This window comes from Xiphophorus maculatus, chromosome 21, assembly GCF_002775205.1.
Source record: "Xiphophorus maculatus strain JP 163 A chromosome 21, X_maculatus-5.0-male, whole genome shotgun sequence".
Classification (NCBI taxonomy): Eukaryota; Metazoa; Chordata; class Actinopteri; order Cyprinodontiformes; family Poeciliidae; genus Xiphophorus; species Xiphophorus maculatus.
In genome coordinates, this window is record NC_036463.1 from 11,240,690 (window position 1) to 11,254,046 (window position 13,357).

At 40.7% G+C, this 13,357-nt stretch overlaps 1 protein-coding gene across 1 annotated transcript in view; it reads left to right on the forward strand.

Moving 5' to 3' along the window:
* Window positions 1-3,035: 3,035 nt before the first annotated feature.
* Window positions 3,036-13,357, forward strand: part of boc (BOC cell adhesion associated, oncogene regulated) — a 33,743-nt gene continuing 23,421 nt past the window's right edge. The window contains exon 1 of the mRNA XM_005797905.3: window positions 3,036-3,272. The gene's annotated coding sequence lies outside the window, so the exon portion shown is untranslated. The remainder of the gene's footprint in view (window positions 3,273-13,357) is intronic.

The following is a 13,357-nucleotide window of genomic DNA, read 5'->3' on the forward strand; positions in this document are numbered from 1 at the left end:
ACAGAAAACTAAACTCACCCGGTGCTCCTCACTCGGTCTAACTCAGGATCTTTGTTGGCAAGATGCACAAATCACACCACATGCTCACACTCAGCTGACACTCCTCTCACCCTCCATCACTTTCATAACAACATTTATAATCATCTACATGACAATCTGTGCAAGGCTCTATAATACAGCTCTAGGGCAATAGAGGTTAGTGCTGAAGGGGAGCGGTGCATGCTGGGATTGCGGCCTGCTGAGAGAGGGGCATTCTGGGAGGCGGTGTCCTGCGGGCAGGGCCTCAGGGGGATGCAGTATGGTTAATGGCCCTTTCATGGCCGACCCACAAAGCCTTTTGTCCTTGGGTTAATTCATCCTGCCCAGCATGGATAGATGGGGAGAGCAAGAGAGGGGGGAGGGGGGGTATGAGGTTTTTTTTTTCTTTCTTTTCTTAAATCAGAATGGGGAGTCCCCGTTTTTTTCATTCACTCTTCAGCTTGCTGCAAGGTGGCGCTAGTGTGAAGAAGCCAGACCTGTTCAACAGCAACACCAAAACACTGACAGGGCCTGTAAGGAGCTGGCAAACTGCAGCACAAGAGTTAAAGGTCACAATCAGTGAGGAAACAAGTTGACAATTAAATATTTAGAAGATACTTATCAGCTGAAGACAGCTGAAGAAACATAACATCACACACTTGCAATGCTGTTAAGACAAGGGGGATATTTGAACTCAAACAGTGGTTCTCAATTTGTACAGTTTGTTCTTGGGGTTATTTATGGTTGGACACCAGCGACGGCATAGTTACTTTGAAAAAGTAACTTCAATCAGATTATTGATTACTTGATTTGGAAAGCAACTAAGTTACATTAAAAGTATTTTTTTAGTTACTTACATTGAGCTTTGCCAATACTTAATTGCAAGTTATTTTATAATGGTAACATCAACAATGTGTCTCCACTTACACGGTTGAACTGAATGGGGAGATTGTTTAATGGTTACAACAGTGCAAAAAACCTTTAGTAATTTGTGCGTGTTTTTGTGTGTTCCACTTTTGTCTGGAAAACTCTAAATAGGATTTTTGACCCCCTCCTCCTCCCGCCCCAGCCTCCAGGTTCTGTGTTACGGCCCTGTGTTTGGTGTCAGCGCAGCGCGCAGCGCTCCTCCTGCGGCTCCACAGCTCAGATGGCTGCACAGATTTGTGACACTTATCTTAATATTAATGATTATAGTGGCGTTTAGTCGCACAACTTTACGGGCACGTTCACTCGTGGTTGTTTTCACGTTTATCGCGCTGTTAATATTAGTCTCGATGTTTGCAGTTTTCTGGAGCGCAACGCGAAGCTCGACGTCATTCACAGCAAATATATTAACATTAACAAAGACACAGCGGGACGGATCATCCGGGAAATGATGGACTAAAACTAACTGGATGTCAAACAAATTCTGGGGTTTATGTCGGCTTATTTCCAAGCCCAAATAGCGCAGCCCGCGACTAATTAATTTTGCAAGCGACTTTAGAAAGAATAAAACAAGCCCAGAGCCGCAATAAACGGAATTGGCGACCGAAAGTCAAAATAGTTCCTTTTCAGCAACAAAATGCGCATCTCCCGCCATTGTTTCTGTCGCTGCTGACACTGTCGCATATAAACTGCGAAAATGAAAATGTCACAATTACTGATAAATAACTAAATAACTATCAACTAACTATTACATTTCATATGCACAGCAGCCATATTGGTGGGTGGATTTCATGGATCCATGGCAACCCTCCCAGGGTTCAATCAAATCTGAATCTGCAACCAAGATGTACCATAATTATTTGGGATAACACCTTCAGAGAAACTCAAATGATCCAATGTATCACCTTAAAGTTATACATTAGTCACTATATTTTAGCTTGCAAACCTACAAACCTATTCTATGACAGTGAACTAATCCAGGACTGGATCAGTCCATGTTTGAACCTGGGTACAAACATGGGTTAGCAAAACAACCTGAATAGGGTTGTTTTTATGAATGGCAGTTGTTTAGCACTGTTACCTTTCAGCAAGAGTGGATGGGAATCCAATCCAGTCACTCTATCAGAAGGCTCCAACTTATTATTGACTCCACATGCATAGAGGCTGTAGACAACTTCTTCACTGACAGGTAAGGGACTTTCTTTGTTTGCGGCTTGTGCAACCCCTTTCTGCCCACGAGGCCCATTTCAAAAATCTCTGCCAGGATGTACTCTTATCTTGTCTGTGGACCACCTGCAGTAGGTACTATCCCACCAGTCACCTAGTAAGAATTGTCTAGGTATACAACTGGATGGGTTGCTTTTAACCAAGCAGTTTTTAGAACACAAATGGTGAAGGTTTGTGTTCAACACTCATCTGATCAAGGGCAACAAGTGGTTGGTCATGGTGGGAGTTCCTGCATTCTTCCCTCCAAACCCCCCCACAATCAAACCCTGTGATCCAGGAATACCCAGTTATTAATGAACTGGACCCCTCATTTAAAGTGTGCTGACTGAAGTGTGGAAGAGATCTCCAGTGAGAGCACAGAGGGGGGGAGGTGGTGGTGGTGGTGGTGGGGTGGTGGTGGGGTGAGTTCAGGCTGATCACTCTGCTTTGAGTGGTCCGCACCACAACAACCCAACACCAGGACAGCACAGTACACAGCTGCGCCTGAGGGCCTGCAGGCCTCAATGGAAGGGGGTCAATACAACTTCGGAGGGGATCATGGAATACCAAATCAGGGGGGAATAGAGGGAGGGAAGGGGGATGGGGGTACTGTTTTTCCACCCAAACTTACTTAAACTCAAATACGTTTTTTCTTTTAGTTTTATATTTCTTTAATTATACACAAGACTCTCTATGTTCCAGTTCCAGGCAGACTGTCTCTTGAAAGCCCTAATGTATAGTGAAATTGGTGGAAAATCGACAGTGCAGTACCCAGCTCAGGGATTTTTTTTTTTTCCTTTTTTTGGGAGCCAGTCCCCATTGTTCAGATCCCTCCTCCTTGCTTGGGAAGTGGGAGGACCCGAAAAGGCGTTCCAAAAGGGAGGAATTGTTTGAGAGCTCAGTCATCCAAAAACGGCCTTTCAATGTGAGAACTTGGGGAGCCGAAGGAAGAAAATGTCGGTGGCATCGCAGTAAATTACTAAAGCAGCTAAGCTTTAGAAAGGGAAGAAGAAGAAAAGTGAAAAGTGTCTGTTTTTTTTTTAATTATTTTTGAGAGAGAACTACAACTCAGAAGAGAAGCCAGGGGAAGGATCGTGAGAACAGCAAAGTTACAGCCAGATTTGGTGAGTTTATGGCTTCATGCGGTCCGTGCTGTTGTGGCGCTACGCTGCCTGGGAACATCTATTACTAATCTATCAATAAATTCATCTACTTTGGTACGTGCTTCCAGTTGTTATCGTGATTTAATGAACGATCTGCTTCTTTATTCACCGAGAAACTTTTACAACCTTCTAGATCATGAAGTGTGTGCTGTGATAGCCGCATTTTGTTTTGTTTTGCTCTTTTAGAAAATCACGTAAACCTTTCCAAAACTGTCTTCGTTGACGCTGTCGGTGTTTGGATCTTCGTGTACGATGTGCTCGTCAGTGTCAGATTTGCTTATTATAAGTGGAATTAACTTTGTTGTCGGGCTTAGCTTGTTGTTGATTGGACGATAAGCCTGCGCTTGTGTTATCCAAACTTTTCCTCTAAACTCCTGCGATGTGTTACAACACAATACGTGTTAAAGCAGAGCTAAGATCGCAGAGTGATACGCCGCAGACTCTATGAGTTTTGTTTTTAACGCGCATTAGTGTCTTTTTAGTTGGGAAAATGTGTGCAGGGTTTGCAGGCCGCAGCCTATAGTCTTTCCCCATAGGGTAAGGCAAAACAAGACCTGGGGAGCAGAGCCGCATTTATCCCCATGATATCCAAAGGGAGCAGGCTGAAGGGGTGCGGAGTGTGATGGAGCTCGTTTGTTGACGTCTTTCTGTCGTAGAAAACAGAAAATGAATGACGGAGTTGCACGAAGTCAGAAAAAGATAACATTTTATACACGGCAGCTGTTTTCAATGTCTGGATAAGCATGGAAAGGGAAAACTATTTGTATTTCCATACGTTTCCCTCTCTATAAATGAACTTGCCTATTTATTTGTCCATTTATTTGCCTGTTAGTCACCCATCTATACATCTTTGCATCCTTATAGTTATCTTATCGACTAGTTTTTCCAGGTACCATATTTAAATCTTAGCCATCGTAGAAGTTTCTCCCGTAATTCCAAAGTGAACTATAGTATTTATACTTAAAAAGGCTCTTTTGATAGTACTAAGAGTAGAGTGACACATTTGAGTTCAGAAAAGAGTGGAGTTTTGACATAAGAAAGCTGTAGCACCTAGAAATCTTGCGTATCTTTTAAAAGCAGTTTTTATACTGTTCATTTTGGTGAAATTGCATGCCTAAAATGAGGTTTATTCTCATCAGTTTGGTCTCTTGTCGATGTAGCTGCCCATATAACAAAACAAGCCCAACTGAGTATATTCTCCTCACTCTAAAGTCCTGCTGTCAGAATGACCCTATTAAAAGCTTCTAGTAAACAGGCAGCTGCTGGAGCTGCCTTACGGGAATCTAGGTGCTGTCAGGATAGTCTGTCCTGATATCATCCTCTCTTTCAGGTCTGATTTAATGAGAAAAAATGCTTGCCAGTCCTCCAGACTGCTAATGAGTGTTGGCCAGGAAGAGCAGGGGGTAGAGAAGGCCTGCTGGAACAGCCACAGGGGCTCAAGTTTCCAACCCCAGGTGTCGTTTTGTGATTTGGATTACATTTAGCCTCCGCCGCCTCTTTACATGGAGGGGGACCTCTGTAATTCAGTGACGGACATGGCATCGGACAAGAAGGCCCGATTGTTCCCGCTGAATCAGTGTCACTTGGATTAAAAGTCGAAACGAATGGCCTGGCCTCCCCCAATTAGGCGCTGGGCCTATAAGCGAATTAATTGGTTTCAGTAAAAAGAAGGGGGCCTTGTTGCTCGCTCGTTGGGTTCTTGTTGTTTTTGCTGATCATCTCTGACAGGCGGGCGGATCAAAGTTGGAACTAAATGATTCCAGTCTGATTATCTGCCTGTTTTCTCACACTACTTTGGCCTTTTTGATTAAGTAGGAGTGCCATAAGCTCCTAATCAACTCCAGTGCCATTACACTTCCCAAGCCACTGTAAAAGTAGATTTATTAGGATGATTTAAAGAGTTTTTCTTGGCTGCTAAGGCAACTTTTGACTCATGTTAACCTAATCAGCAAAAGTAGGTCTTTTTTTTCCCCTAGTGGTTCCAACCATTTCAAGCAATGCTGACAAATATTTTAATAAATGTATCCCCAGTCCTAGGATTACTTGCTTTTGCTCAACCTTTTCTGACCTTTAATCATGATATCAAGCTTAGACAATCTGGTTTTCTTACTCAAGCAATGGCTGACGGGAATCAGGAAAAAGAAAGTTGTAGTTTGACATTGTAGTGAGGTTTTATCCCAGAAGTTCCCATTATCCAGACTAGACTGAACAATAGGAATCTAACTCTTGAATGTAGAGTTGAATGTAGTTCTGAAAATTAGCTTGCAGGAGATTGTCATAGGTGTGTCGACCTGATGTAACAATATTACAGTATCTCAGATTTTACTTGGATTCAAAGTAACATTTATAAAATTATCTGCCTAGGGCAAATAGTCGGGACTACTTTAGATGTCAGCAAGTTTTTTAACCCGAAGAGAATTTCTACAAAGAAATACAATTAAAATAGAGCCACAAAATCTATTTGACCCTTAGAAAAAAATACATCTTGTTAAGTTTCTAAAGATATATTGCATAAAATTACATTTTCTTATAAAAATGACTAATTTGAAATGATTTTTTCACACACCAGCTATAACTTCTTTTTAACTAAACTACGTGTGACAACCACGAAATGTTGGAGCTTTTGGTGGCGAGTTGCATAGCCATACAATACCAGTGGCTTTAATGTACATTCACAGGTGGTGGCACTCCTTTAGTTTTCACACCTTGGACTGTCTGTGTGTTTCACTGCATCCAATCTTTAGCTAAATATCTTTCCTGCAATTAGCGGAGAAGAATAAGAGGTCTTCTTTCAGTCACCTGACCGGCAGTGCTCAGCCATAGACTAGGGTATGACAAGTGTGATGTCATTCTGCTCCGAATGCAAAAACCTGAGCATTTTTGATACTGCAGCTGCGTGAAACATTGGTTTACCTTGATTCCAGTGACTGTAACTTGAGCAGTGTTTTCACACGTATCACAGATCTTTGAGTCACTAAAGAAACAAGTGGATTTAGCTTGTCTGGTGTGCTTCCACATCTGGATGCAAATCAAAGTCTATAAAGTGTGTGTTTTAAGATTATTTTTCAGATAAGAAACAGCCGGCGGGACCAGAAGGTTTTCTGTTGGCGCCTGCATTTCACGTTTGGCACGCAGTAGTTCGGACTCTGGCGCTGGGAAGCGGCATTGTTATTACTAGAGGGTGTGACATTGGCATTAATTGACAAAAGAGGAAGAAAAAAAAATCCTTCTCGAGGGCGTACTTTCATCTTTCTGACAGCAAGTATGCTTATGTTGTCATAGCACCCTGCAGGCAGAATCTGTGGGCCTTTTGCGGCACATGTGCGCACGTGTTAGTCGTCCAATCAAAACCATTTCTCTGCAATGGAATCCATCACTTGTTGTTTTGATCCACAGCCGCTCTCACCTTTGCGGTTGTTTTGAGATTAAAGCGTTAAAGGAAGACTATTTTTGAGGGAGAAGAGAAAATGATTTAGCAGCAGTTTGTTCCTTCAGTCTGAGTTGATGCAGCTTTTACAAAGGCAGCCGTTACTAAATATGGCTGCTTCATCCTCTGCTGATCATAATGTTGGCTCGTTGACATACGGTGCATTAGTCCTTGTGGCGATGACAGATTGGAGGGTTGGGCCCCCAAGAGAGAGTTCCTGTGTCCAGTCGGACATTGGATAACCTAAGAAGGACACCTGGGCTGGCAGGTGGCCGGGAGTCCGCTCCCCCCTTCCCCTGGGGCTGCATACCTCTCTTCTCTTGATCCTTACTGCCAGCCAGGGCCACAGAGGGGGTCATGGAGGAATGTGATGTGAAAATGGAAGGGATAGTGAAGGAGAAAGTTTGAGAGGACTGTAGTTAAAACGATTAAGATAGTGGGAGAATGAAAAGTATGTCAGGAAAGGAGCTGAAGAATCAGTTATTTGCAGATGGTTTAACCTTGAGATGTCTAAAAGGTTTCCAGCATTTTCTAACATATTGTAGCACAGATGGAAAATTATTCTTCTGAGCAACCTTGTTATGAAATATTCAAGTTCCTGCTTCCTGATTAAATCTCGCCTCTGTTAAAAAGTAGCTGCATTAATGAACAGGTGGCAATTGTTTCCTTTCTAAAGCCTTATTAAGCTGTTTGTGCATCCTCTGGCTTCTTTTTTAAATACCATACTGATAACTGAATATAGCTAGTTGAGACTTCTCTCTTCAGTAAAATCTTCCACACTCAAGAAGTTTAATAAAGCATGTTATGTGTAATGAATGGTATTCATCAAAATGGACCGACCAGTCACAAGTAAACTTGTCATATTCTGGTCCCCATCTGATTCTTCTGAGCATTTTGACTCAGAAGAATCAGCATTTGTTTTTATATATGTTACATAACTTTTACATAACTCTTTCGTAACTATTCACAAGTCTAGCCTTAAAGGAAGGGAAATACTAACTCTACGGTTAAAGCACAATCTGTAAAGGGAAAAGCACACAAATTGTACTAATTGTTAATATAAGATGATAAAAGCCATCAAGTCTGTAATGATGGCTCAAGTCATGGTTCATGATGACCTCATACAGGAATAGGAACTTTTTTCTAAAATGTTGGATTGGACCTGTTTACTGTATCTGATAGGTAGGTAGGGGTAAAAGTCCACCAACTTTGCAGGGAATACACAGAGAAATTTGTCTATGGTTAGTAATGTCAACCATACTGTTCTTGCTAATATGAGACGCTTGATTCCTTGTTTCAAAAGGAATCAATAACAATGTTGCCTTTGTTACAAAATTATTGAAAACTCCTGTTTAACAGCAGGGCTGTGTAACATTGACTGCTGTCTCTCAGAAACACGGTGTGACATCAACTCTTTTCTGAATATAAATACTTTTTGTTTGAATACAATGACCTAATTAATAATTTTGTATATTTGCAAAAAAATTATGAATGATACAATAATCAGACTTATGATTGTATAGTAGTCCGTTCCTCTCAAACATTCGATTGGTCTGTGTTTTCACTTACTAGTGGACGTTTTGTATCTTGTGATATGATGCACTTGTATGTAGCAAAAGAAAAAGAAGAGTGGGGAAGCAATAATCTGTTTTGAAAAGAGTCAAATGAGATATGCTCCAGTTCCTTTTATTGGGGTTTAATTTATAAATGCCTCTGTCTTCTAACCTGCAAGCTTTTACTTTATTTGTAGATTTCCAGTGAAGCAGAGAGACAGACAGCTCTGCTGGTTTTTAGGAAAGTTAGTGTTTTATTTTCTTTTGAGCTGTTGTTTGGATAGTTTTCAGTTTGTGAATAAAATATGAAAAAAGAGGTTTGTAGGTATGCTTAGCATGTCGAGAAAAACCAGAATCAACTCAACTCACATGACAATTCAGATCTTTACAAAATCATGCTTCGAAATTGGCTATAAAATCTCTGATAGGTGCATCTCTAAATCACACTTGAATTAACATGTTAATGGTGATTATTCTGAACCTTTAGAGCCAGTTGACTTCATTAGTTCCACTACTTAAAGCAAAACTTAAGGCGCTCTTGATTGGATAATGAAGTTATTCCAGCCTTCCTCTGGGTTCCCTCTACAGACAAACAGGCAAACACACAGTTTTCGAGTGCTGTGTTTGCACCGTTAGATCATTGATCAACTCCAGACTCCACTAAGAAAGCTCTCTCTGTGTGTAGACAAATAATTCAGTGTGTGCAAAGCAGATATTTGGACAAAGATTAGGGGGGCGTTATTACGAGCCAAAAGCAACCCAGACGCTCTAATAGATCATTTGCACACAGGCTTGAGGTTTGCACTCACACTTTAAGCCTCACAGTTGCGTGTATTTGGGAAATTTTCATTTAGGAGGTTTGCCTGTCTGACAGCAAGCTGTGCTCCAGGAATATTAACTGCACATTGTTTTCCTTTCTCCAGCAACAATAAAAAGCATCAAAAATACATCTAAGGGGAATTTTGTTCGTGTTCCAGGTCTTTAACCAGTAATCAGATTTATTGTGTTGCAAGAAAAGTCATCATTGAAGAATGTCAGACTGGCAGGAGAAGACATGATTCAACAGAATAAATCACTGGGCACCAGATCACTTACTTATTGGGCCCCTGAGGTTATCAGAGCTGGAATTTTCCATCGACAGAATGGCTCCGTCTGCTTGTAAAAAACTGTGTGTCGGTTAACGTTTTAGTTTCTGATATTTCTAGAGGAGGATTGTGGACATCTGCGGGCGGCTCTGAGTGATGGGACAAGTGGTAGCTCTCCAGCGTGTCACAAACCCAGCTCCTGAAACTTCAAGCTTTTTTTTTGTCTTCCAGCTGTTTGTCATCTCCACTAAACCGTTTCAGATCCACCAGCTCTCACTTCAAAACCTACAGCCAAACTCAGCTGCGCCATGTCAGACATGGCTGACGCCTCATGGCCTTTTCTTCAATTTCCTGCTTCTTCTCCCTTTCTCTGTATCTGTTGTTGCTATAACTTTCTCCTTTGGCTGTTCCATACAGCTGCACAGCCTGTCTTTGCCTTATCTCTCCCTCCTGATGTCTCCCCATATCTGTTTTTCATATAATTTTTCATCTGCTCTGCTTTTCTCGTCTTTCCTTCGTCTCCCACTGAGAGTTTTAGGGTCAGGCAAACTCTCGCTCTCCCTCCTTCCCCCCCTTGTCTTCTCTGGGTTCCTGCTGAATAATGGGGAGAAATTGCTCTTGATTTATAATTGGTTCCATTCACTCTGATGCATGAGCTGCCAAAAGAGTTTGGGGGCCCCTTTAACCCATCCAATACCCACTCTCCCTCCCTCTCGATGTTGCAGGAACACACAGGGAGCAGGCTGCATGTACAGTATAGGCAGCTATAAAAGCCCACATTGGCCTGCAGTATTTTATCTCTCTGGCTTGAGAATAAGTGGTAGTCTGTGTTTTTGCCTGTTGACATTTGGTGTTGGAAAAACTTGATCAGGTCTGCATGTTTATGTGCCTCTGTGAATATACTTTTACCATGTAATGGTGTGATCGCTTGTTCATTTGTCACAGAATGGTTGTGGTTAAATGAAATATGTGAGTGTTAGTGGTGTAGTGAACATCCAGCTCATAAGTTGAGGGAGATTCTAAACTTTTGGGTTCATGGGAGCATGACGGTACTAGTCTTTTTAACAATATAGACTTTTTAGCTTTACAAATAAGATATTTCAATAACTGAATCTTTAAGAAGTCCAGGTTTGTTGTCTTAAATGTGCACTAAAATCTTCTACAGAAAGGTGTTCTTTTTTTACACTTTGCATTGTAGTTCCACATATATACAGTTATCCGCACATGCATAAAAGCAACAGAAAATCAATTATTATCAATAAACACATCTCATAAATTGTTAGCTGAAGGAAGAGTCTTTAAGATTGGAGTCCAGTTGGCTTAATCTGGCCTTGGAAAAGTGTTATAGAAAGAGATTCTAGATACTCAGAAAAGTGTCTGTAGAGCTTTTATGGAGTCTTTGCATTTGTATTGTGGACATAATGTCTACTATTCACAAATGAAAAGGAGGAGGAGTGGAAGACCTTTACTCTCTCTGGATTGGTCCCAATGGCTGCTTTACTATATCAGGTATTGCCATCAAGATTGGGAGAATCCAGAAAATTAAAAATCCAGGTTCAGGCAGAAAGTAGGCTTGGCATATCAGTCAAATATTCTAGACCATGTACCTGTTAAATTACTTTTGAAAAAAAAAAAAAAAAGAGTTTCAAACATATGATATACAACAGGATGTCATGCCTCAAGCAAACATCTTCATATCTTCATAAAGGTCACATGGTGACAGACATGACATATTTTTTTTCCCAAAACAGAAATATTTTAGTCTTTTTATATGTAATTTCTTACTCCCCTTGCAATTGTATGATTGTGATTACGCAACAAATTACAAAAAAATCCTTCATATTTTGCTCCCAGATGGTGAAAAACTGTCATCTTCTTTGTTGTCGTCTTCTCTTTCAAACAATCCTTCTTCCTTCTCTTCTTCTTCACCTCCCATCAGGTCTGGGTGGCCGTGATGATCCCGTCCTGTTCCCATGGCCCCACTGGGCATATTGGCATCACTATCCCAAGCCTAGGAATGTGGGTGGATGTGCTCACCATGGGATCATAATTAGCTCTGCTCGGCTAATTCGGCCTCGTTATCTAAATTATGCAAATGGCGCTGTGCCTAATTGATTAGAACGCCGCCTTCCTCCACAACGCAGTAACGTCCAGATCCCATCCCTTAATCCTCCAGACGCCCTGTAGCTCGTTAGTGCCGGATTGGTTGCAGGGGTGGGTGTAAAGGAGCGCTTGGACGGGCAAACAGCTTGTTAATACTTTGTAAAGCATAGGGATAAATATGTGTGTGGGTCTTTAAGAGAGCTTATTTTGAAGGGAGGGGGTGCATTCTCAGCCTCATTAGGGATGCTTTTGATGTGTAATTTTACGGCATGAGAACAGGGGTGTTTCGAGTGGGTGTGGGGTTGGATTTGGACTGACCCCCTATCCACCTGTTGAGCAGTATTTTCTTGCCAAATTAGACTCCATAATGTTCCCTTCTGGCTGTGGAGCGCTCCGGGGGAATGGGGCGATAACTGGGAATCAATTTAGGATCTGTTCCCTGTTTTATATTCCACTCATTTTCTTGTGTGGAATATTAAACAAGAGTAGGGAGAGTCCACTCCAGCTTGGGTTAGCCAGAGACAATAGCATTTTCACTCTGAAGCAAAATGGCTGATTTGTGAAAGAATTATGTGAAATTACTTTTTGCTTTTTCTCAGTAAAGGCGTCTTTTTAGTAGGTTTGTAGATCAATAATGCATGTACACTGATGTGATAATATACTAATGCAATAAACTTGGTATACGTTTACGATGAAGTAAACTTATACTAACTTTTGGCAAGATAACAACTAGCTCATCAATGGCCACATTTTGGGTCAGCAATGATGCACCGATTAGGATCATTCTCATTCATACAGATTTGTAATTTATTATCAGCGAGGTACTTTGACAGAGGTGGAAGTTATGAATCCAGCATAAATTGAAGGAAGTATGAAGTTATCCTTTAAAACAACATCTGATTTTTATTAAGAGTGACTCACTAATCTGAGCTGATTAAAGGAAAATTGGCAGATTATGATCACTTTCTTTTTGAGCAGTGTGTCTCCAGAGGTGACAGAAGTGAGAAAACTCTTTTAAAAAAAAACCTGAACTTTGTCTACATGGATTGTGACTGACAAATTAATGAAATAATCTACTAATTTGAATAATACTCTGCTTACCAAATGTTAACTCTGTCCTAACTAACACATTTTCCAGGAATAGTTAGGAATGATTCGTCCTGCTGACATATTCAACCCATACATGCATTGCTTTAAACTTCTTCACTACCTTCAGAGGCAAAATCCACTTAACTGCATCCTGGGTTAGGCTATAAAAGGGTAAAATTAATGCTAAACAGGTTCTAATATTGTTATCTAATGCTAAGGCTGCCAAATAGTGGGTTGAAAAGAACAAGTATGTGGATTAAAGTGTTTATTTTTTCTTATTTTCTTTTAATTCTGCCTAAATGGTGGCATGAAAGTATAACAAAATCACAAAATCCCTACTGAATACACACTCTACAGAAATAGTCAGTCTGTAGTAATGTATCTGTGGTTAAAATTTTAATGTTAAGCATAGCTTGGCTTAGGTTAATTGAACAAGCTCATCCTCGTGCTAACAGAAGTTAGCTTTACGACCCACTGACATTTCTATCATTATTCAGCTTCATTTTATCATCCTGCCAATTCTTAAAATGACAATCTTAAAAAAAATTACGTGGCTCATTTTTTTAAGGCTTTGGCCAACATCTGTGTATTTTTTGTTAAAACATTTATACTCACAAAGACAAAAGTTATGAGCTTGACAATGCTTTACGCTGACCAACTAAACAGGAATCATGTTTGACTTTTCATGCAATCAGTATATGTCACTTACAGTGCCCTCAACTATTATTGGTACCGCTAGCAAAGCCCTAAATTAATTGATCTGTTATTACAGTAGCAAAATAACAAAAT